Source organism: Capricornis sumatraensis, chromosome 10 (genome assembly GCF_032405125.1).
Source record: "Capricornis sumatraensis isolate serow.1 chromosome 10, serow.2, whole genome shotgun sequence".
NCBI classification, from domain to species: Eukaryota; Metazoa; Chordata; class Mammalia; order Artiodactyla; family Bovidae; genus Capricornis; species Capricornis sumatraensis.
The window spans coordinates 103,800,895-103,822,782 of NC_091078.1; the positions used below are offsets into that span (position 1 = coordinate 103,800,895).

General features: G+C 59.9%; 1 protein-coding gene across 3 annotated transcripts in view; it reads right to left on the reverse strand.

Moving 5' to 3' along the window:
- Positions 1-19,848, reverse strand: part of FBLN2 (fibulin 2) — a 63,474-nt gene extending 43,626 nt beyond the window's left edge. For all 3 annotated transcript variants that reach the window (XM_068981765.1, XM_068981764.1, XM_068981763.1), the window contains exon 1: positions 19,814-19,848. The gene's annotated coding sequence lies outside the window, so the exon portion shown is untranslated. The remainder of the gene's footprint in view (positions 1-19,813) is intronic.
- Positions 19,849-21,888: the final 2,040 nt, after the last annotated feature.

The following is a 21,888-nucleotide window of genomic DNA, read 5'->3' on the forward strand; positions in this document are numbered from 1 at the left end:
ACGTCCCCAAGTGGGACCCTCTGCCCCCAGTCCCGCATGCACACACACACACACATCACACGTGTTCACTGGGCACATGGCCACAGGAACGCGGGTGACGGGCAGGCAGAGGCCCCACCACAGTCCTCCAGGCAGTTATGAACACCGTGGCACCAAGCCTCGCCTGTGTGCCGGGACACCACGGGTGCTCTCGCAGACATGGTCCCAGGCATGTGCACACGGCAGCACCCAGCTTGTCTCCCCCCGAAATCCAGGTTGACTCCCAGCCATGCGCCCAAAGGCCCGGGGCAACCAGCCAAAGGACACAGCCAGGTGGATGCGAGGCAGGAACCAGGCCCTCCCAGGTCTCACGCAGCAACCAAGCCCCCCACCAAGGTGGCCCTCAGATCCCAGGGCTCAGGAACAACCCCCAACAGACCTCCCATGACTGCAAGCTTAGCTGCAAGGCAGCCTTCTGCCAACCTCCTCAGCAAACGTTACTGCCGTTTGCAGAATTAGCCTTGCACGCACACTGTCCTACACATACACACACACACACACACACACACACACACACACACACACACGCCAATGCCGTCTATTCATGGGGCCCTGTGAACAGCTCCCCGCCTCTGCCCTGCTCCTCCATCCACCCTGCCAGCCCCTCTCCATCACCACAGCCCACCCCTCTCCACCCACCCCTGCCCGCCCCCTCCATGCACCCGCCCGCCTCCTTCCACCCACCCCTGCCCGCCCCCTCCATCCACAGCCCCTGCCCACCCACCTCCATCACCACAGCCCTGCCCCGCTCAAGCCGCACACTTCCCTCCCCCAACCAGTACCCTGGAAGCCGCCTGCCGCCTCCCTCCCCGATCGCTTTCTCTGCAAAGCCAGTGTGCTCTGAGAGCAGCTGACCCCACGGCTTCCCGGCCAGCAAGGAGCAGCCTGGATTCCCTGTGGGAGCCACCCCGACCTGCCCTCCAGGGCCCTCATGTGACCCCCGCAGCCCCTCCTCAGCCTCCTCTACAAGCTACTCAAATGTCACCTTCTCACAGGTCCTCACTCGTCCCCTCACCTCCATCCTCACAAAGGCCAGTGGTCCCACGGCCCTGGGACCTGCCGCGACTCGGGAGCAGGCCTGCACCGCCTGGGGCCGCGTGCTCCTGGTCAGAGATGAGGGGTCCCTCTCCACCCACTCCCCGCCCCGGAGCTACGTCAGTCACTGCTAAAGTCCTCTGATTCAGAAACGAACACAATGAAGCAATATCACTAGTATTTTAAGTTTGTGAATTTCACACCTAGGAAATATAAGGATAGGGACTTCACTTTACTGTGTTTTTAACAGAGAGAAAGAGGAAACAGTCTTCATGCTGCCCACCACCTGGCTGAGCTGGGCAGAACACGACAAAAGAATGTGGGAGAACATGAGAGAACACAGGAGAAACGGTGAGAGAACACGGGAGAGATGAAGAGAGAACACGGGAGAACATGAGAGAACACGGGAGAAACGACGAGAGAACACGGGAGAAATGAGAGAACACGGGAGAACATGAGAGAACATGGGAGAAACAGTGAGAGAACACGGGAGAACATGATGAGAGAACACGGGAGAAACGAGAGAACATGGGAGAAACGAGAGAACACGGGAGAATCGGGAGAAACGAGAGAACACGGGAGAACATGATGAGAGAACACAGGAGAAACGGTGAGAGAACATGGGAGAAACGAGAGAACACGGGAGAATCGGGAGAAACGAGAGAACACGGGAGAACATGATGAGAGAACAAGGAGAAACGACGAGAGAACACGGGAGAAACGACAAGAGAACACGGGAGAACAAGATGAGAGAACACGGGAGAACATGAGAGAACACGGGAGAAAGTGAGAGAACACGGGAGAACATGAGAGAACACGGGAGAAAGTGAGAGAACACGGGAGAACATGATGAGAGAACACGGGAGAAACGGTGAGAGAACACGGGAGAACATGAGAGAACACGGGAGAAACGGTGAGAGAACACAGGAGAAACAACGAGAGAACACGGGAGAAACGAGAGAACACGGGAGAAACGGTGAGAGAACATGGGAGAAACGGTGAGAGAACACGGGAGAACATGAGAGAACACGGGAGAACATGATGAGAGAACACGGGAGAAACGGTGAGAGAACATGGGAGAAACGAGAGAACACGGGAGAATCGGGAGAAACGACGAGAGAACACGGGAGAACATGATGAGAGAACAAGGAGAAACGACGAGAGAACACGGGAGAAACGACAAGAGAACACGGGAGAACAAGATGAGAGAACACGGGAGAACATGAGAGAACACGGGAGAAACGGTGAGAGAACACGGGAGAACATGAGAGAACACGGGAGAAACGGTGAGAGAACACGGGAGAACATGAGAGAACACGGGAGAAACGGTGAGAGAACACGGGAGAACATGAGAGAACACGGGAGAAACGGTGAGAGAACACGGGAGAAACGACGAGAGAACACGGGAGAAACGAGAGAACACGGGAGAACATGAGGGAACACGGGAGAAACGGTGAGAGAACACGGGAGAAACGGTGAGAGAACACGGGAGAACATGAGAGAACACGGGAGAAACAGTGAGAGAACACGGGAGAACATGATGAGAGAACACGGGAGAAACGGTGAGAGAACACGGGAGAACATGAGAGAACACGGGAGAAATGACGAGAGAACACGGGAGAAACGGTGAGAGAACACGGGAGAAACGAGAGAACACGGGAAAAACGGTGAGAGAACACGGGAGAACATGAGAGAACACGGGAGAAACGACGAGAGAACACGGGAGAAACGATGAGAGAACACGGGAGAAACGATGAGAGAACACGGAGGACACCACGAGACAACACGGGAGGACACCACAAGCGAACACGGGAGGGCACGACGGTGGCACAAGGGCCCGGCCAGCTGGGCGGTGACAGCGCGGCTCGGCGGTCGCAGAGCAGCAGCAGCCGCCCGCCTCCGCAGCCACCCGGCCGAGTGAGGGCACAGGCCCCCCAGGCCGGCACCCTCCAAACGGGGCCTGTCCGCCAGCGCTGTGGCCCCAGCGTGGCGAGGCAGGTGCCAGCCCACAGGGACTCCGGAGATCACTGAACGCCAGGCGGCTGTGAGGACAATGGAGACATAAATGAATGAAAGCCAGGAAATGGGACAGGAAGAGGCCGGGGCAGGGCAGAGGCTGTGTCAGCCAGGGCAGTCGGGCAAGGCTTCTCTGAGGAAGTGCCACTGGAGTGGAGGCCTGAGCCCCGTCCCCCTCGGGAGGCAGAGCAGAGCAGAGACCGCGAGTGCAGAGGGCCTGAGGCAGGACTGGGCAGGGACAGGGGTGCCCCCCACCCGCGGGTCCACCCTCCACAGTGGAGCCCAGCGAGCAAGGGCCAGGTGGTAACGGCCAGGGAGCCCCGGAGCCGGGAATGATCTGACAGGGTGCTCGACCTAAAGGGCTTCTCTGCCGCCGCGTTGAGAGCAGGAAGCTGCGCAAATGATGGGCAGCGGGAGAGGGCGTGGCAGGACCGGCTGGCAGCCTGGGTGGCGGGTAAGGAGTCCAGGGAAGCGGAGGTCTGGGCCCGAGTGTCTGGGAGGATGGGTGGAGCCGGGGCTTCCATGGAGGGGGGCCACGGCGGGCAGAGGAGACTGGGCCAGGCTGCGTTTGAGAAGCCCAGAGACGGTCCAGGTGAGGACGGTAAGGATGCAGGTGAGGACAGGAGCACGTGCGCAGTGGGGCCAGAAGCCAGGCGTCCCTGGGCGAGGGCCGAGCCCCACGGCCCGCCTCAGGCGCGTGGAAGGGCCGAGCCCCACGGCCCGCCTCAGGCGCGTGGAAGGGCCGAGCCCCACGGCCCGCCTCAGGCGCGTGGAAGACGCCACAGCAAGGAGGCCCGAGATCCACATGACAAACCACAGAGATGGGCGAACAAAGGCAGCCCCTCTGGCTCAGAGACAGACCGGGCTGCAGGGACAGAGGGAGCTCCCCGTCCTCGGAGACAAGCAGGCCAACTGGGAACCCGCACGCGAGAGAGGACTGCGAGGGCACGATCTCCACGCGGCTGGTTCTCGGATCCAAACACGCCGTTCTGGGGATGCCCACTGCTGTTCTCCCAGGGCCCCTGCTGGACAGAGCCCCCCAAATGCCTGGCTTCTGCAGGGCCCCCCCCCAACCTAAAAAGAGGAATCACGGGAGGAAGGGCTGAGAAAGGGTTCTTGACCTCCTGCAGCCAGAGAGTGGGGGACACACAGAGACCCTGTGGCGGACTGCCCAGGGCCTGTGGCTGGGCCGGGTTTGGGGGCGCCGGGCCCGAAGGAGGGGCTCACTGGGGACCAGGGAGACACAGAGGCTCCCCCAAGCTCTCCCGACACCCGCAGATGAGCCAAGCTGGGTAAGGCACGCACACTGACGATGAGACTACGCCTGTCACAGTGCCAGCAGCCTACGTGAGCCCTGGAGCGGACACTGCAAAAGGGGCACTCGTGCGTGCGGGGCGGGCGCTGGGCTCTCCTGACCCGCGGGGTCCCCCCGAGGGATCTGCAGCCCGCGGTGATGGCCACTGATGCGCGTCCTCTCGGGGCCTCACGCTCCATCACCAAGAGACAGAAACAAGAGGCCTTTAGATGGGAAGGAAGATGGGAGATGCCTTCAGCTGGGGTCGTCCCGCTCTGCAGGCCCAGGGCAGGCTCGGGGCAGCAGCGGGGAGGTGGGGTGGCCCGGGCTGACCACAGCTCTGCCAGGGAGGGGTTCTGATGCAGCCCCAGGGCCAGGGTCTCACAAGCCGGGTGTGGGCAGGGCGGGGCCGGGCCTCGCTCAGCAAGGCTGTCTTCCAAGGGTGCCCAGGGAGACATGCCTACCGTCCCACAGCCCCGCATCCACAGGGCGCCCAGGGAGCAGGGGGTGGTGATGCTGACCACACCTCCGTGCCCTCACTGCCCGGCTGAGAGCGCCCGTCACTGACCCCCCCAAAACACAGACACATGTTCCTCCATTCAGATGACCCCCACCCCCATAAATGGACTACAGCGCACCCGTCCACAGAAGCCCCGGATTCACACTCTGGGAGCTGGCAAGGCCACCCTGGTGCCCCCCACACGGGGCACCAACTCATCACCACTACCAAGGCTCCACTACTGAGCGTGGGGTCTGGCCTCACATGACAGACAGTGACTCACAAGATAAGGGAATTCTTCCTTTCTCCAGTTCGCTGAGCCTTCTGATTCTGACGAGAACAGGCTTGCCAGAGCTAGCCAATAAAAACACAAGACATGCAGTTACAGAGGAATTTCAGATAAACAAGGCATCGCTGTTTGGTACTAAGTCAGCCCTGTGCAATATTTGGGAGATACTTATTCCATTGTTTCTCTGAAATTCCAACGTAACTGGACATCCTACGTCTTTACTGGGCAACCCCAGATGAGAACGAAGTCTCAGGTTGACACTGGTGTGGCTTCAAAACTTTAAAAATATCTGTGGGGCATCTTTCTTTTAAACCCGAGGCAGACACAGCCAAACGCTGAGGCTCTCAAGCAGCTGGGGATGACAGAAGGGAAATAAACACTCAGGACCCTTGTAGATACACCAGTTACAAGCACGCGAGTAATCGGGACCACCTGGCCTGCTGGCCGCCACCTCACAGAGCAGCGCTGGCCCCAGCATCTCCCAGAAGCCTGTCCAGACCACTGTCCGCTGCCCCCAGGTCCAAGCAGAGGGTGAGCGCCAACCAGCCACCCCACCGTCTGTCCACGGGGTATGTTTGGAACCCACACAGTGCTTCTGAAACTAGTTGCTGTTATTAACGTTGCAGTGTTACTAATTTATATAATTGATTTAATGCCATGACACATAAAATCAGAACATTTTTACAGTCAACCTGGATTTCCAATTTCTCTAGGAAAATCTGAAGCTGGGCCTGACGGCAGGTCCACGCTCACTGTCCATCGGCATCACGAGGCTCCCCCTGGCACCCCATTTCTATCCTTTGGAACCCTCCCAGGCCTCTCCTGTCTACACACAAGCAAGAGAGTCCCAGGGGAGGCGGGGGTCCCTGCTTCTTCCTGCCTAGAGTCTCTACCGGAACCGCCTAGTGTTCTGGGCTAGGAACTGTCTCTTCTCTAAGTAGAAGCTGGGGAATCGTGCCCACTCCAAGAAGTCCACTCCAAGGAGCCTCGAAACCTAGAGAGCATATTAAAAACCAGAAATGTCACTTTGCCAACAAAGGTCTGTATAGTCAAAGCTATGGTTTTCCCAGCAGTCAGGTACAGATGTGAGAGGTCGACCACAAAGAAGGCTGAGTGCTGAAGAAATGATGCTTTCAAACTGTGGTGCTGGAGGAGACTCTTGAGAGTCCCTTGGACTGCAAGGAGATCCAACCAGTCCCTCCCAAAGGAAATTAACCGTGAATATTCACTGGAAGGACTGATGCTGCAACTGAAGCTCCGATACTTTGGCCACCTGATGCAAAGAGTTGACTCATTGGAAAAGACCCTGATGCTGGGAGGGCTTGAGGGCAGGAGGAGAAGCGGACGACAGAGGGCGAGATGGTTGGATGGCATCGCCGACTCAAGGGACATGAGTTTGAGCAAGCTCCGGGAGGCGGTGAAGGACAGGGAGGCCTGGCGTGCCGCAGTCCATGAGGTTGCAAAGAGTCGGACACGCCTGAGCGACTAAACAACCGCCAAGGAGCCCACTCCTACCCGGGCAGCCTGGAAGGTCAACGGTGTGAGAATCCGACGTCATCCGCACAGCCACACGAGACACACGCACGGGAGGGAAAGCTGGAGTGGCACGCTGGCGCCCCCCAGAGGCAGAGCCCGAGATGGGGCACGGGGCCCACTGCAAGACCCCTTTTGGGAGAAGAGAAAAGGGGGCGTGATGGCAATGGAGCCGTAGTCTGACACCTGCCTGACCCCACGGGGAGCGCCCAGGGCTCACCCCCGTCAGGCATGTCGGAGGGTCACCTGCTGACGATGGCGGAGGGACGACAGCCGGAGATCACGTCCTGGGCTTGCGGCGGTGGGGGGGGCAACGCCTGTCGGCCAAGGGTGAGTGTCTGGAGAGGGTGCCGGTGTGAGCCGGGGGGGGAGCAGCCTGGGCGCCAGCAGGGACCACAGGCTCTGCCACGCACAGACGCACACACGCGCGTGCGTGCGCACAAAAGCAGGTCAGGGAGCCTAAGCCAAGAGACCACCCCCAAACCTAGCTTTGCTTGCTATACAACTTGGGCTGGGATCACCCCAGGCTCAGAAAGGTAAGAAAGTAATGTCCTAAGATGTCGACACAAACCCCGCAAGATGCTGAAGGCCAGGGAAGCCTGGCGTGCTGCAGTCCGTGGGGCCACAAAGAGTCGGACCCGACCCAGCGACTGAACCACCACAACACGTGTCCTGAAGCAGTGTTTGCACACCGATGTTCACAACAGCATCAGTCTCACTAGCCAAAAGGGGAAAGTAACCCAGGCGTCCATCAGCTGACAGATGGACCAACATTACATGGTTCTCTGCACACAACGGAATATTACCCAGCCGTATAAGGGGGTGCTAACACTTGTGACTACACGGGTGAACGTGGAGAACACTGCTCGGTGAAGCGAGTCAGACACACGAGCACGGGCTATGTGACCCGTTTACGCGCGGTCCTTAGAGAAGGCAGCTCCACAGAGGCGACAGCGAGATGGTGGGCGCGGCGGCGGGCGGGGCGCGCCTAACGGGGAAGAGGGTCGGCTTGGGAAGAGGAAGGCTCTGGAGAGGATGGTGGGGACGCTCACACACCAGTGGGGATGGACTTACCGGTAGTGAGGTGTCCATTCAGAAACGGCCCAGCGGGTCCGTTTTATATGTATCTCTTACAGTCAAAAGTAAAAAAACGTGTGGTGCGGAGCCGAAAGTGAACAGTCAAGGAGCAGAGAGAGCAGGAGAAAAGAAGTGCTGTGCTGAAGAGCTAACAGGAAGCCAGGGGCCGCCCCCGCGACCTCGCCGTTGTAGGAAGCTTCCTGGCAGCCAAGGCTAAAAGGGAAATTGGAGGACGACCCGGTGCTCCATGTCTGATCAGAGGAAGTCATCTAATTCCCTGGGAAAAATAAACGTGCTCTTGGCACAAAGCGTCAGGAGGGATGTTAGCTGTTGATCAGGCTCGTGTTAACCTTTGCTTCCTCGGCACCAACGGAATGCCCAGCACCGGCCTGAGAACTTCCAGCGTGTTGATTTTATTCAACCATGCTCGACAGATAAGGAAACACGGGCCCAGACGGGCCCACGGTGACACCAACGGTAAAAGGTGGTTCAGATATCGGAAGGCAGATCCGCCTGGCCAGGGAGCACAGCCTGGGGCCTCCAGGCTGCAGACACTCATTGCCCACCTGCTGCCTGCCAGCCTCCATGACAGGTACCGGGACGCGGCCACGAACAAGACCCCCGGCGGCCAAGACCTCGTGTGGCCGACATCCTGGTGGACGGAAGAGACAAATAGCACGTAAGAAGGGAACAAGGAGGTTGTGAGGGATGACCCTGGCAAGACGGGGCCGCACGGGCCTCTCCAAGACGGCGACACTTGGGCCGAGGGTCTCCTGGCACAAGCGCGGCGGCCGTGCTAGCAAGTGGGAGAAGCAAGCCAGGAGGTGATAACAGCACGTGCGAAGGCCCTGTGGCACGGACCAGCGGCACTCCCTGCGGCCGGCACGCAGGGAGACAGAGAACAGCGGGAGAGGGGGTGACAGGAACCGCAAGACGGAAAAGAGGTCGGGGTGTGAGAATCAAGGAAGAGGAGGAGGTCAGAAGAGGAGGCCAGTCAGTCCCCCATGCCCAGGGCCCCAGGGGACGTGGCAAAGTGTCTTGGTGGACACTATTCCAGCAGGGTGGCGGGAGGCATCACCGGGTCCCAGCACGTTAGGAAGTTGTCAGGAAGCCGGAGGACGATTCCAGCCGCAGGTAGCAGGGAGCCGGGTCAAACTCTGCCATCGTCAAGGAGGGAGAGCAAGCAGGGGGCAGGGCTAGACGGCCACGGCCAGTGAGGCTGGCGGGTGCTGCGGGGGCGGCGTGGGCAAAGGACCACGGAAGGAAGGGGTGTCCTCCGGGGTCAGAGGTGGTGGTGGTCACAGGAGAGTGTCTCCACTGCTATGCTGACGTTCATGGACTTTTGGGTACGTTTTGGTATGCGTGTTTTTTCGCAAGGGAAGAGACTTTTAAAGAAAAGAGCCTATTATAATTCCCCAGAAAAAGGAAACAGAGCTGTTGGCAGAAGAAATGGACAGGAATGGACAGACGTGAAAAACAGTCACAAATCACCCAAAGAAAAGTGATGAGGCCTGGCTTCCATCTTTAAAGGCTGATATTCCTGCCCTTTCTCATGGAAAAACATCTCAGTGATCTATGCCGTCATCTGCAAAAAGACAGGTCTGGCCACGGGAGAGTGGGCATGGCTGAGGGCACCGGGGACTAGCCTGGGACCCCCAAGGCAGATGGGGACTAGAAGGAGTCCAGGGGACCCCGGGTCTCGGGCCAACCTGAGGTGAAAGTACTGACCGCAGGGGGTGCTGGGGCCCGTGCGCTCATACTCATGGCCCTGGAGACCCTCCATGGGCGAGCTTGTGAAAACACCGGGAAGACCATCCTTCCAGTTTAACAGCCAGGCTTCTTCCCCTCCCTTCCCTCTCTTTGCTCATAAACAGAAAGGAAAAAAAAGTAACTAAAATGGTTAAAATCTCCTTAAATCTGGAGTGAGGGTTGAGCCTTCATCCATCACTAATCTCATTACCAACATAAGCAGGTGAAAAATCACAAAGATGAACACCCAAGACTTACAATCAACCCTCGAGAAAAGAAAACGCTGCTTCTGGCACAGGACGGAGCTGATGTTTTCCTTCCCCAGGAGTCACGACTCTGGACAGAGGAAGCACACTGGGCACAGCAGTGAGCGATCGCCCTGCCCGCGCCCAAGGCTGAGCTGGTCACCCGCCCCACCTGCGTCCCCACGCCCCCCACCCGGCCCCAGGCAGGCAGACAGGCATCCAGCTTGCCCGCGGTCCTACCCGCCTAGGACTTCTCGCCAGGCTGCCTCCCAGTTGCTAGAAATTCTGATGCTTTTCTACCACCTCCAATCTCTCAGTCAATCCACCCATCTCCACCACCAAAGGAAAGTGTGAGCGTTCCTTGGACATGGGACGGCTTCTCGTTACCCATCGTACACTCACTCTCCTTCCAAGAAGGGCCCCCGGATTTCATTCCGGGGTCCACGCCACTCAACTGCCACGCCATCAGTGCTTCTCACTCCTCTCGCAACAATGGCTAACCCAGGGATGGACACCAGGCCGACCCGAGCCCATGAGGCCCAACTCAGGTGTGACACTGGGCACACGGCCTCTCTTGTTCCCACCGTATTAGGCATGAACTGATTTAACAATGAGGGTCCCTGAGGCCATCGTGTTGTCAGGTGGAGACTGTCTGAGGCTGGGGTCAACTCAAAACCAAACAAAAAACAAAGGAAAAGCCAAGATACAGGAAGAGAGAAAGAGTCACAGTGGCAGCTGTCGAGCACCTGGGTCCAGCCAGGCCTGAAGCTAACCGATAAGCTGGACTTGCAACGTCACGAACCCACCTTGCTTACGCTTCCCATCACCTGCAACCCAAAGTCGTAACAGGTATATGGGCTTATATAGAAAAAAAAACTGATGCCTATCATTTTAGGGGTCTCAGAGACTCTCTGGGACTCATGGAACCAGGGCTGAATCCCCCTGGCCCAAGGATAAAGTGAAAACTCCTAGGGTGAGCTCTCAAAGTCCTTCACCATCCAGCTCCCACCTATCTTTCCTGCTCCATTCCTCTGAGTCGCCCTCCACATATGTAATTCCTGCTAAATCCTAAGGCTCTGGTTCCCAGCCGCTCATTTTGGCTCATACTGTTATCCCAAACAAGGGTGCCCTCCCTCCTGAATCTCTGCACACCCAAACCTAACCTTAAGGCCAAGACCCAAGGGCGGGTGGACGGATGAGTGGGTGGGCACCAGAGGGAAGGTGGATGAGGAGGTGGACTAGCAGATGGGAACGTGAACTGGCACGAGGATGGACAACGACGAAGAGACGGACGGCTGTCTGACGGATGGCGGTCCGATCAGGGATGGTGGGGCAATGAATGGCAGACGGAAGACAGATGGATGTGAAGACGGGTCGGCGGACGGAGGAGTAACCAGCCTGTGGATGAATGTCTGGAGGATGGGGGCGGGTGGGTGGAAAGATGGGTGAGGAGATGCAGGCAGCGTGGACGGGAAGGTGGGTTAACAGCGAGGGCATCAGCAGGGGGACGAAGGGCTGAAGGACAATGGGCTGGCTGGGCAGGGAGCGGGTCAGCAGACAAGCGGATGCTCGGATGGCGGGTGGGCCAGCAGACCGCGAGCAAGTGGGGGGAGCTCTCGCTCCATCAGTGCCCCTCCCAGCCTCCCTGGAAAACCCAGAGCAAGGCTCGCAGCTCCCCTGCAGGCCAGCGTCTCAGGGGAGTCCTGCACCACGGTGAACAGCGTGCAAAGCACAGGCGGGTGTCAGACGGGCTCACGCTCACAGCCCAGCGGAGCCACCTCCTGCCGTCTGACCACGGACCAGAAGCTCCAACTCTGAGCTTCCTTTTCCCCGTCCATCCAGCGAGGAGAACACGCTGCCCTCGCAGGGCGCTATGGGATGAAATCGAAAGGTAGCTGCAGAGGCCAGCCCGAGACCTGGTCCAGTCAGAGCTGACGATAATTCCCACTCTACTAAAAACGGCTCCAGCGCCTAGAATAAGAGCAGGGCCTCCTCCTCCAGTTTTATGAGACTAGGAAAAGTCCTGATACCAAAAGCAGATGCGGGCACGACAAGAGCGAGGTGCCGGCCAGCCTCACTTATGAATCGAGCTGCCAAGCCCTAAGTAAAATATCAGAAAATTGAATCCAGCAGCACATTACAGCAGTAAGAATCCATCGCGTCCAAACAGGGTTTACCTCAGGAATGCAAGCGCCGTACAACACTGAAAAATCAAGGCAATTCCCTAAAAGACAATTTCTGTGTGATCCTTTCAATAGACGCTAGTCAATAAGCTTCAACATTTTGTGATTAAAAGCCCTGAGAGAAGTCAGTTGCTCCGGGTACAGTCGGTCATCCACTCGGTCCTTACTGGAGGACCCCCTCCCTGCCAGACATGGAGAATGGGTTCACCATCACCCACCCCCCCAGGACCACACATACACAGAATAAAAGTAGCTCAGTCGTGTCTGACTCTTTGCGACCCCATGGACTGTAGCCTACCAGGCTCCTCTGTCCATGGGATTTTCCAGGCAATAGTACTGGAGTGGATTGCCATTTCCTTCTCCAGGGGATCTTCCTGACCCAGGGATCGAACCCGGGTCTCCCGCATTGTAGACAGAGGCTTTACCGTCTGAGCCACCAGGGAGTCCTAAACCGGCCTTTACAGGGATTTAATTCCCCTCCCGCGTGTGTATGCCGTTATACATGACTCCATGTGACCACAAGGACTGTAGCCCTCCAGGCTCCTCCATCCATAGGCAAGAATACTAGAAGGGGTTACCATGCCCTCCTCCAGGGGATCTCCCCAACCCAGGGATCGAACCCACGTCTCCTGTGTCTCCTGCACTGCAGTGGACTCTTTAGCCACTGAGCCACCTGGGAAGCCCAATGTCTCTCCCTGAAAGGGACGCAAAGGGAGGAGATCAACTCTGGGGTCCATCATTCCTTCAGAGCCTCCCAAACCAGGCACGTGCCCTTCTCCAGCCCCTGGACTCCAGAGGTCCATGCACACTGAGAAACTGCTGGAGGAGGAGAGGGGAGTCCCCAAGCAGGGCCGGGACCCGGTTCTCCCCCTACCTCCGGGCTCACGCAGACCGCCTCTGGCTTCCTGTTTTCCTTCTCCTTTGGAAGCAACATGCATTTTCAAGGGAAGCTGAAAGACCAAGTGTCCCTCCACGAGAGATGCATGCCCACAACCTGCGGGTCTGTGCAACCAGGAGTGTTGGGGCAGAGGGGGGCGAGGCAAGTGTGTCTGTGTGCATGTGAAGTCTAACTGAGTATGCGCGGGGGCAGGTGTGTCCCCGAGGCATGTTTAAGCTTGTAGGAGTGCGTGTGCGTGAGTGTGAGCCTGTGCATGCCTGCCGCACTGGGTTCCCAGTTGCACTGGTGGGACCAGGGTGTCAGCACCTACCGCACCCCGCGTCCTGTCCAACCTCAGCACGGGCAGCTCTGCCCACATCCCCGCGCTCCAGGCTCCCGCGGTGCCCCGGGCAGCCTGGTTCTGCTACCACCTCCCCTCTGCCCAGACGGGCTAGATGCCCATGGGGCCAAGGCAGGCAGGTTGCCTCCTCATGCTGGGAGCTGACATCTCGCCCACATGGCCCGGAGGCGGGGACCCAGCTCTCCTGCTCAGCCCTGATGCTTCTGGTGGGTGGGAGAGTGGGGATGGGTGGCTGGATTCACTCGCCCGGCCCCAGCACAGGACGGGAACAGGATATGAGATGCGTCCTCAACATGAATGTCACCTGCACTCATCCCAGAAGGGCCTTCAGCAACGGAGAAAAGCTCACCTGACATCACCTGGCAAGTCGCTGGCTAAGCTGGAGGTGGTGGTCCCACCGTAACCACCGCCGGTGTGTGTCCACCCTCCATACAGAAGTGCGTGTCTCCTGGGTCCTCCTCTGAGCCTCACGGAGGCCAGGGAGGGACTCTGGAGTCGGGAGTGGGGGCAGAGACATGGAGACACAGAGGGAAGCAGCAGCAGAGAGACAAGCAGACAGACAGACAGGGATGGGCAGGAGGTGAGATGAAGCAGACGGGCAGGGGGCTGGTCCGGCAGACCTGGGCTCCTGGACCACCCCCCGAAGCATCAGCATTCGGAAGGCGGTGTGGCCAGGGAGGCTCTGTGACCGTCTGGGGCCTCTGCCAGGCCAGCACCCCCATTTATTTGCACGGCCCTGAAATTTAGAAACTTCTCATGGCTGTCCCCAAAGGGCCCCCAAGGCAGTCAGTCAACTCTGCTGGAGCAGAGATGGGCAACAAGTGGGATCAAGCCCTGGACCCTGGAGGTCAGGGTTCAAATGTGAGCCCAGCTCCCCCCAGGCTGTGGGCGGCTCAGAGCATGTGACCCCAGAGCGGACCCGCTCCTGTCTGCTCGTGAGCCCAATCACAACAGCCTCCCGGCAACACGGGCAGACTCCAGAGGAGATGGAAAGGCCACAGCAGGGCGCCAGGCAAGCCAGGCATTCAGTGAAGGGCCTGCCCCAGCTCCTCTCAATCTCACAGCCCCGCAGGTCTGCCCACTGTTCTGGGCCCTCTGCCAGGCACACCCTTCTGGCCTGAGCAAACTCCTAGTCATCCCTAAAGACCCAGCCCAGTATGCCCTCCACCAGGAAATCTTTCCTGGGCATTCACAGCTGCCTTTTATGCCCTCCTGTGCCCTGTGCATGGAGACCTGACCATCTGGAGTAAGGAAGGCCAGGCTGGAGGTCGGGACTCCGCAGCCTCACCCCGAATCTCCAACTCCCCGTTTTCCAGGCCCAGGCAGGTGCAACAGTGCCCTGGCCTGGCGGGGTCCTCACCCCACCGTCACCCAGCACCTCGGACCCCTCTTCTCACACTCCAGGCCATTCCTGGGCTCCAAGTGAGAGCAGAGCCAGGAGGGCTGGCCCCAGTTTGCAGATGAGGAAACTGAGGTCCTAGGAGGTGAGATGGCCTGAGGCCGGCAGAGTCTGCTTGAAGGTAAAAGCCGCCAGGGCCTCAGAGGGTCATCCACTCCTGGGCACATGGGGGCTGGTGGCCCCCACCCTCTTGGCCACACAGAGGCTCTTGACGCTCCCCGCCAACTACACCCCCTGGCAGACAGGCACGGCACTTCCTCACTGACGCTGACCCAGGCGGGGGTGCCCTGGCCGCCCACACTGCAGCACACGTCCCCCCCGACCGAAAAGCCAGGCTCCCCACCCTGAGGAAGGAAATAACCTTTCCCCAAACCAGCACTTTCTTTGCGATAATCTCCATATATGAGAAGACGGGCATTTTTGCAATGCTTCCAGATCCCAACAGCCCTGAGGACAATGGTGCAAAATGACGCACGACCTGACCCCACAGGGACCCCGGGCAGGGACCAGCCCGACGGAAAGGAATCGGTGGTTCGTGCGTGCCAGGCACCCCACAGCCCAGGGCCAGCCGGCCCAGGGCAGGACCCGAGGTGCACACACCTGGCCCCCGCCCAGCCCTGCTCCTCACATGCTGCGTGACCGCAGCCAGCCTCCCACCTACACTGAGCCTGTTCCCTGCCCTGTCGCCCGCCCAGGCCTCCCACTGGCTGGCGGACCCCCGCCCCTCTGCTCAGAAACGCCCGAGGCTGCCCACCCGCCACCCTCTGAGCAGGACTTAAGGTCCTCCCTGTCTGGTCCAGGGCTTGAGGCCAGCCTCACAGCCCGCCTCCCCTCCAACTCATCCAAGAGGAACCAGTGTTCTGTTCACCCCTCAACCTTCACGTTACAGAGAAAGCATCGCCCCCTCCAGGAAGCCCTCCCTGACCACGCCCAAGCTCTCAGAGGCTCCACGCTCTCCCCTAGAACCGCTCTGACGGAAGCATTTCAGAACTGCCTACGGGGGTCCCTGGGGCCCTCAGGATGGCTACAGGAGGGACCCCAGGCTGGCCCACACCAGAGGCTGTCCTGAGTGCTGGGTGTGAGGAGGGGACTCAAGGTCCCTCATACGGAAGGAACCCTGAGTCCAGCCAGCCTCTCCCGGCTGCTCCCACACAGTCCCCACCCTGGGTTCCCAACCTTCCCGGAGGCAGGCTGCGACCCCACTCCCAGAAGCCAGGGGTCCCTGAAATTCCCAATCAGATCGGCCCACTCTCGTCTGACTTCTCATCACACCCAGGGTAAGACTGAAAGTCCCCCTGAATCCCCAGATCCGACCACCCCCATGCTCACGGGGGTCCCTCCTCCAGCTGCTCTGGGTCATTTGCCCAGGCTGTGCCCCCTCCCCCGAACCCCACTGGCCTCCACTGATGTCCCACCTACAGCAGCACCCCGCCAACCCAGGTTCTGGGCCAGCTTCTCCTGCTTTGCAGCCCAGGTGTACCCGGCTGCCTCGGGACCTCACAGTGAGCATCCGTCTGTCTCCCCTAGACAGCGAGCTCTCTGGGGGCAGAGGAGCTGGTCCTGGCATTGCTTTCCCCAAGGACAGCGACCAGCACCCACTGGGTATCACTTCCTTCCTCTTTCCAACAACCCTAAGAGATGGGTTATGACACCATTTGACAGATGGGGTCCTGTCCCGAAGGAAGCACGGCCTGCGACCAGTAGAGGTGGGATCTGAGCCTTGCGGGTCACTGAGGCGGGGACTTCCTTGCACCCAGCAGGCCCCTGTGGTCTGGACCTGTCGCTGAGCTCCAGCCTGTTGGCAGGCAGACTGCAGAAACAGGCTGGAGAAGGGGCGCCAAGTGCCATGGTGCCCACCCCAGGAAGAGCCAGCAGTCAAACCTGGAGAAGGAAACTCCCACAGGAAAAGGGGCAGAGAAAAGGGCGGCATTTTTTCTTTTGTCCAATTGCCAAACTTTGCAAAACGTGACTTTGCTCGCATCTAATTTTCATCACAGTGGAAACCTTTATATACCGTGCCAGGAAGAAGTCAGTCTGTTCGGTAAAGCAAAGAACTTAGAAACCGTCCTTAAACACTGCACTTAAAATTCACAAACGAACCCTCACCCAGCCAACTGCTCAGCTGTGTCTGACTCTAACGTAATGCTTAAACAGCGAATACAGTGGCGTGGTTCAAAATCCAAAAATACAAGCCTGGCAGTGGGCGTGTCACCTGATCTTACAGCCTGGCCCCCACCTGCACACGCCCTCCAGGCAAAGCACAGGCGACCACTGCACCTCACCCCAGGGCTTCCTCCCTGCGTTTGCCTACGAGCATACGAGCAAACGCGGATGTGCAGCTTTTACTTGGCACAAGACACACTGTATGTCACACGCTATTCACCACCTTCTCTTCTCTCAACGGACCTCGAGGATCAGAGCCTCCTTTTCACAGCTGCATAGTACTCCGTCAGACGGCTGCACCAACACCTACTTCACTAGCATGTATCACCCTGGATCTCAAAGGTCTGTCGACGGCCCTGTCTCCTCACCTCCCCTGTAGCTTCTCAAGGGGTAGACCTGCCCTCGGGCCCAGGCCCAGAGAGGGCCTCCCCACTCCTGCCAGCACGCTCTTGGTGGGGGCACATAGCCTCCAGATTGCGCCGCCAGGGAGGCTGTCTTAAAATGGCAATCAGAGCTCGTGGCTCCCTGGATAAACACTTCTCCGCAGCTTTCCAACTCCCTGACCTGCCCCTCCTCCCCTCCCCTACCGGCTCCAGCCTCCTCCCTTTCAGTCCCTCGTCCCTCGAACACACCAAGGCTCACGTACACCACGCCAGGGCCCCACTAAAGGCCGTTTGCACCAGCTGTGCCCTCAGCCTGCATGCTCCCATCTCAGCTCAGAGATCCCCTCCTCCGAGGACCCTGTCCTCCCACCTGGGTTGGGCTGCCCTGTTGGCTTCAGCGCCTTTATAGCAACTACACCTGTCTGAAGTCAATCTAATTCAATTCTCTGTTGCCTCAGTCACCCTACCTGGCAGGCTGGAACTACATCCCAGGACCAGGCCTTCAGTTTGGGGGGGGCAGGTGGTGAGTGGTGGGACATCAGGGTTCAAGAAGCCAGAAAGGGGAAACACTCAGCCACTTCCTGGGCAGCGGGCCCCAGGCTCCCCTCCCCAACACCCCATTTCAGGACCGTGAGCCCTTTACAGAAGAGAAGACACAGGGTCAGGGAAGGGCGGGACAGGCCATTGGCACCCTCCTCTGTAGCAGGAACGAAAGCCTCGGGGGGCACAGGGACGAGGCCGGGGGCCGAGTCCACCCCCCAAGTCCCACGTGCCACCCACAGGCCCAGTCCTCAGTCAGTCAGTCAGCAAACTTCCAGGCTCAGCCGCATCCATGCGGCAGAAAGAGAGGAGAGAGTCACAGCAACCAGGCCTTAACACAGCCACCGCCCCGCCCCACGCCACCCAGCGAGAGGCCGCCAAGAAGTGGGAGCTGGGAGCCGGTCCCTCGGCCTGAGCCCCGCCCTGCAGAGAGCGCCCTCCTCCTCCACGGCCAGCCAGGGGTGGGGAAGGGAAATGCTCCCTGCTCCCCCCCACGGCAGACACAGAATTCTGATGCCCAACAGGACACACCGAGGTCCTCCGGAGGCCCCGCAGCCTTGGGGAACTCGGGGTCTTCAGCCTGGCGGTCCTGGAGTCACAGGGGCTGCAGGGCCACAGCGGGAAGAGTGTCCACCGGCCCAGGCCCCCTTGGGGTGGGCACCGCTGCTGTAAGGGCACCCCAGTTTATACAGCAGGTCTGGGGGAGCTGCAAACGGGAAAGCGGCCAGCTGGGGACTACGGCCTAGTGGGCCCCGGCCCCGACCCCAGGGGCGGCAGGCAAGCCAAACTACCCAAGGGCCCAATCCCCGGCGACATGGGTCCCAAGCCGCCGGAACCCTGCGATTTCTCACAAGACAGAAATCGGACTTTTCTGTGAAGCTCACCGATCTGCAAATGCTGACAGCTAATTAAATTTTTAAAAATAATACTAACGTGCTGAGAGCCAAACCAAACAGGCAGGGCCAGGCTCGGCGGGGGCTGGCAACTCCGCGCCTCCCGAGTGAGAGCCTCTGACTCCATCCACGCCCTGCCCACTGCCCTTCCCAAGGCTCTGGACCCGGTGTGGGGGGGGGGGGGGGAGCCGGGAGCAAGAGATGGAGCAGTAGTTCCCAGGCCCTCCCTTCCTCCTGGGGGGCGGGTGGGGGGGGGACGGGGATCTTCAGCCTTGTTTGCACGTGGGGACGCTCAGAGTCCCAATCACTCAGACACAGACTCCGGCCAGGCCCAGGCACCAGCTGACTCCAGGAGGGCCCTGCAGCTGCACCTTCGTCCGAGGGGCTCGGGGTGACGGCCAGCACCCAAATGATCTTTCCGTTTTTCCATTTCTAGCTGGTCACGGTGACACCTGCTGGCTCAGGCCAGCTTTGGACCAGCCCAAGTGGTGGGCACACACTGAGCGGGAATGAGACCCTGTGACAGCAAAGGGCAAGAGGGCACCCCTGCCTGGAGAGCGGGCAGGAGGAGAGGACACAGGGAGGCGGTGTGTGGGGGTGGGCGTGAAGAGGAGGGGGAGGCTGGCAGGGCCAGTCACGCCAGCCTGTGCTCCCGGGAGCCATCCAGGCTCCCCCACAAGGGACAAGGCCTCTGGGGGCTTGCCTGGGCCCCCACCGGGGTTAGGAGGGCATGAAGCGGGGTGCCCACGAGGGTGGAGAGGGCCGGGGTCCCCCAACGAGGAAGCTATTGGCCTGTGCAGGCATTCATGGTGTGTGGCTCGGAGGGGGGTCTGCTCACCCCCGCAGGTATGCCTGTGACGCACGGGAGCGGTGTGTGGGACAGACACACAGCGGCGAGGCACACGCGCTTCACAGGCAGCGGGGTGGAGGCTGGCGTGCGTGTCCGGGGCCGCCCGTGTGCAAGGCACGTGTGGGTGAAGCTGTGCGCGCACAAGAGACGTGAGAGAGCCGAGTGTGAGGGGCCGGGCGTGCGCAGGGGGTCCGGGGTGGGCGTGCGCCGGAGCAGGAGAGCTTGGGCCGCCCGCGGTGGGGGGACGCGCGGGGGAGGAGAGCGGTGCCAACCGACCAGGGCCCGGTTCCCTCCGGGGAAGGGGGCCGAGGGCGGGACTAGGCGGGGGAGCGCGGCAGAGGAGGAGCCGGGGGCCCCGGGGCGCGGGCCGGGGTCCGCGTGCACTCACCGCGCTGCGCTCCGCTCGCCCGGCCGCCGGCGCGTCCACCCGTCCGTCCGTTCAGCCGTCGGCGCGTCGAGAGCTCGGGGAGCCCGGCGGCGGCGCGGGGCGGGCCGGGGGCGGGCCGGGGGGCGGGCCGAGCGGGCGCCGGGCCCCCGGGCCGCCCTGCCCCTCCGCCTCCGGGGCGGGGTCTCGGCCGCGGCCGGGGAGGGGGCCGAGCGCGCGCCGCCGCTCCCCGCCCCGCCGCGCCCCCGGGGCCGGACGTGGCCGCGCCGCGCGTGCGCCTCGAGCCCCGAGCGCCCTGGGCGCGCCCCCTCGCAGGCCCGTCTCGGCGCGGAGTCCCCGCCCTGGCCCTGCAGCCCTCGGGGGGCTTTGGCCCGGCCGCCTCGGCCAGCTGGGCCTCAGTGTCCCCGCCGGGAAGATGGGCCGGCCTCCCCGAGCATGTTGAGCGGGCCCGAGGGGCCTGGCCGCCTCTCACCGGCTCGCTCCCCGTCTGGGAGTCTCCCACACCACCCCTGGCCTGCTGGCACCGGGTCCCAGCCCCCAGCCTAGGCTTGTCCTTTTCCCCAGCCCACACGGCTGCCTGTGCCCACTGTGTGACCTCAGCCAAGGCCCTTGACCTCTCTGAGCCCAGGCTCCTCATTTCTTGAGCAGTCATACCCTGGGCTGTTGGTGGGGAGCCGCGCAGAGCCCCGTATTATGCCCTCCTGGCTAGGTGCGACAGGCAGTGAACACCCCAAGCTGTCAGCTCAGAAGGTCGAGTGCCCTGACGCCGACCCCACAGCCGAGGCGGGGGGCATCATCCGGCCCCCACTCACTGGGTTTGGCAGCCTTGGAGCTGGTGAGAGGACCTCCAGGGACAGGCTGCCTTCCGCATGAAGGAGGAAACAGAACAGGCTCTGTCTTGAAAGCAGGACTCCATGTTGGGCCGGACTGTGGGCTTTGAGCTTTATGCCCAGTATCTGTGGAAACGACATACCAACTGGAAAGCCAGGGCCCCTGGATGGAACCCCAGGGCTCGTAGCTAGACTCTCTGTTGCCTAAAAGAATACCCTAATTATCTCTGTAACCGAATAGAATCATACATTCTAGTATGCGTATTGGGGTATGAGCACAAGCTTATTGATAATTGTCCACTGTTAACTACCTAGGCTTAAGGCATATGAATCACGAGTTAACTTTGTATCTTTCTTTTCCTTTGTTCAGACTAGTTTCAGGGAATTTGGGGAGGTGGGTTTGGGCATGTACACTTAGGGTATATAAGGTTTTCACAAAAACTGGTCGGAGTCCTTGGCTAAGAGGAAACTCTGCCTTGGGCCCGCCGGTGTAATAAACTGCACTCCGCTATCTGCCTTGTCGTTCTGAGTGAGTTTGTTTCCTGGAACATGTGGCTACATTTGGCGCATGGGCCAGGAAACTCCTCACTTTGAGGAGTCAGGTCCCATTTGGGACTACTCCAAGGCCTTGTGGCTCGAATCTTCTGGAGGGGAGAAGGCGCCTGGCCCTTCTGGAAGGATTCTGCTTCTCAATGCCCGGACCTTTCACGTTAACAGGTAGTGGAAGGCATCAAGGAATCTGAGTGCTGGGGTGAGGAGGAACCCACCCGGTAGGGCGGAAGTGGGGGCCTGATCACCCCCCTGGGAGGGATTAGAAGGGGCACAGACCCACAGGAGCCTGGATTAGTCAGGTGGCAACGATTGCTTGGTACACAGGTTGACGAGCGTGTTAGGGTTTAGGAAGGAAATTTGTGAAGGTCATTTAGGAGGTGGTGTCCACGCCATCTTGGGGAAAATTATTACCAAGCGATTGCCAGGGGATTTTTAGGAAAAGAAACTTGGTTTTTGTGTGCTCGTATTCTGCCCTCCCCCAGGAGGTGTCCCGTCTGCTGTGAAATTCTTGACCCCCTCGGAATTGTCAGGCTAGAAGGAGGGAGATTAGTGAGTATGAATTGGCTTTTCCGGAGACGGCCTGGGACGTGGGATTTTTAACCCATCTGTATTTTCATCCGCACCTGATCAAGCCCACCAAGGCAGAATGGACTTTAAAAGTTAAGGGAGAAACAGTCTTGGACCACGTGGTGTTCT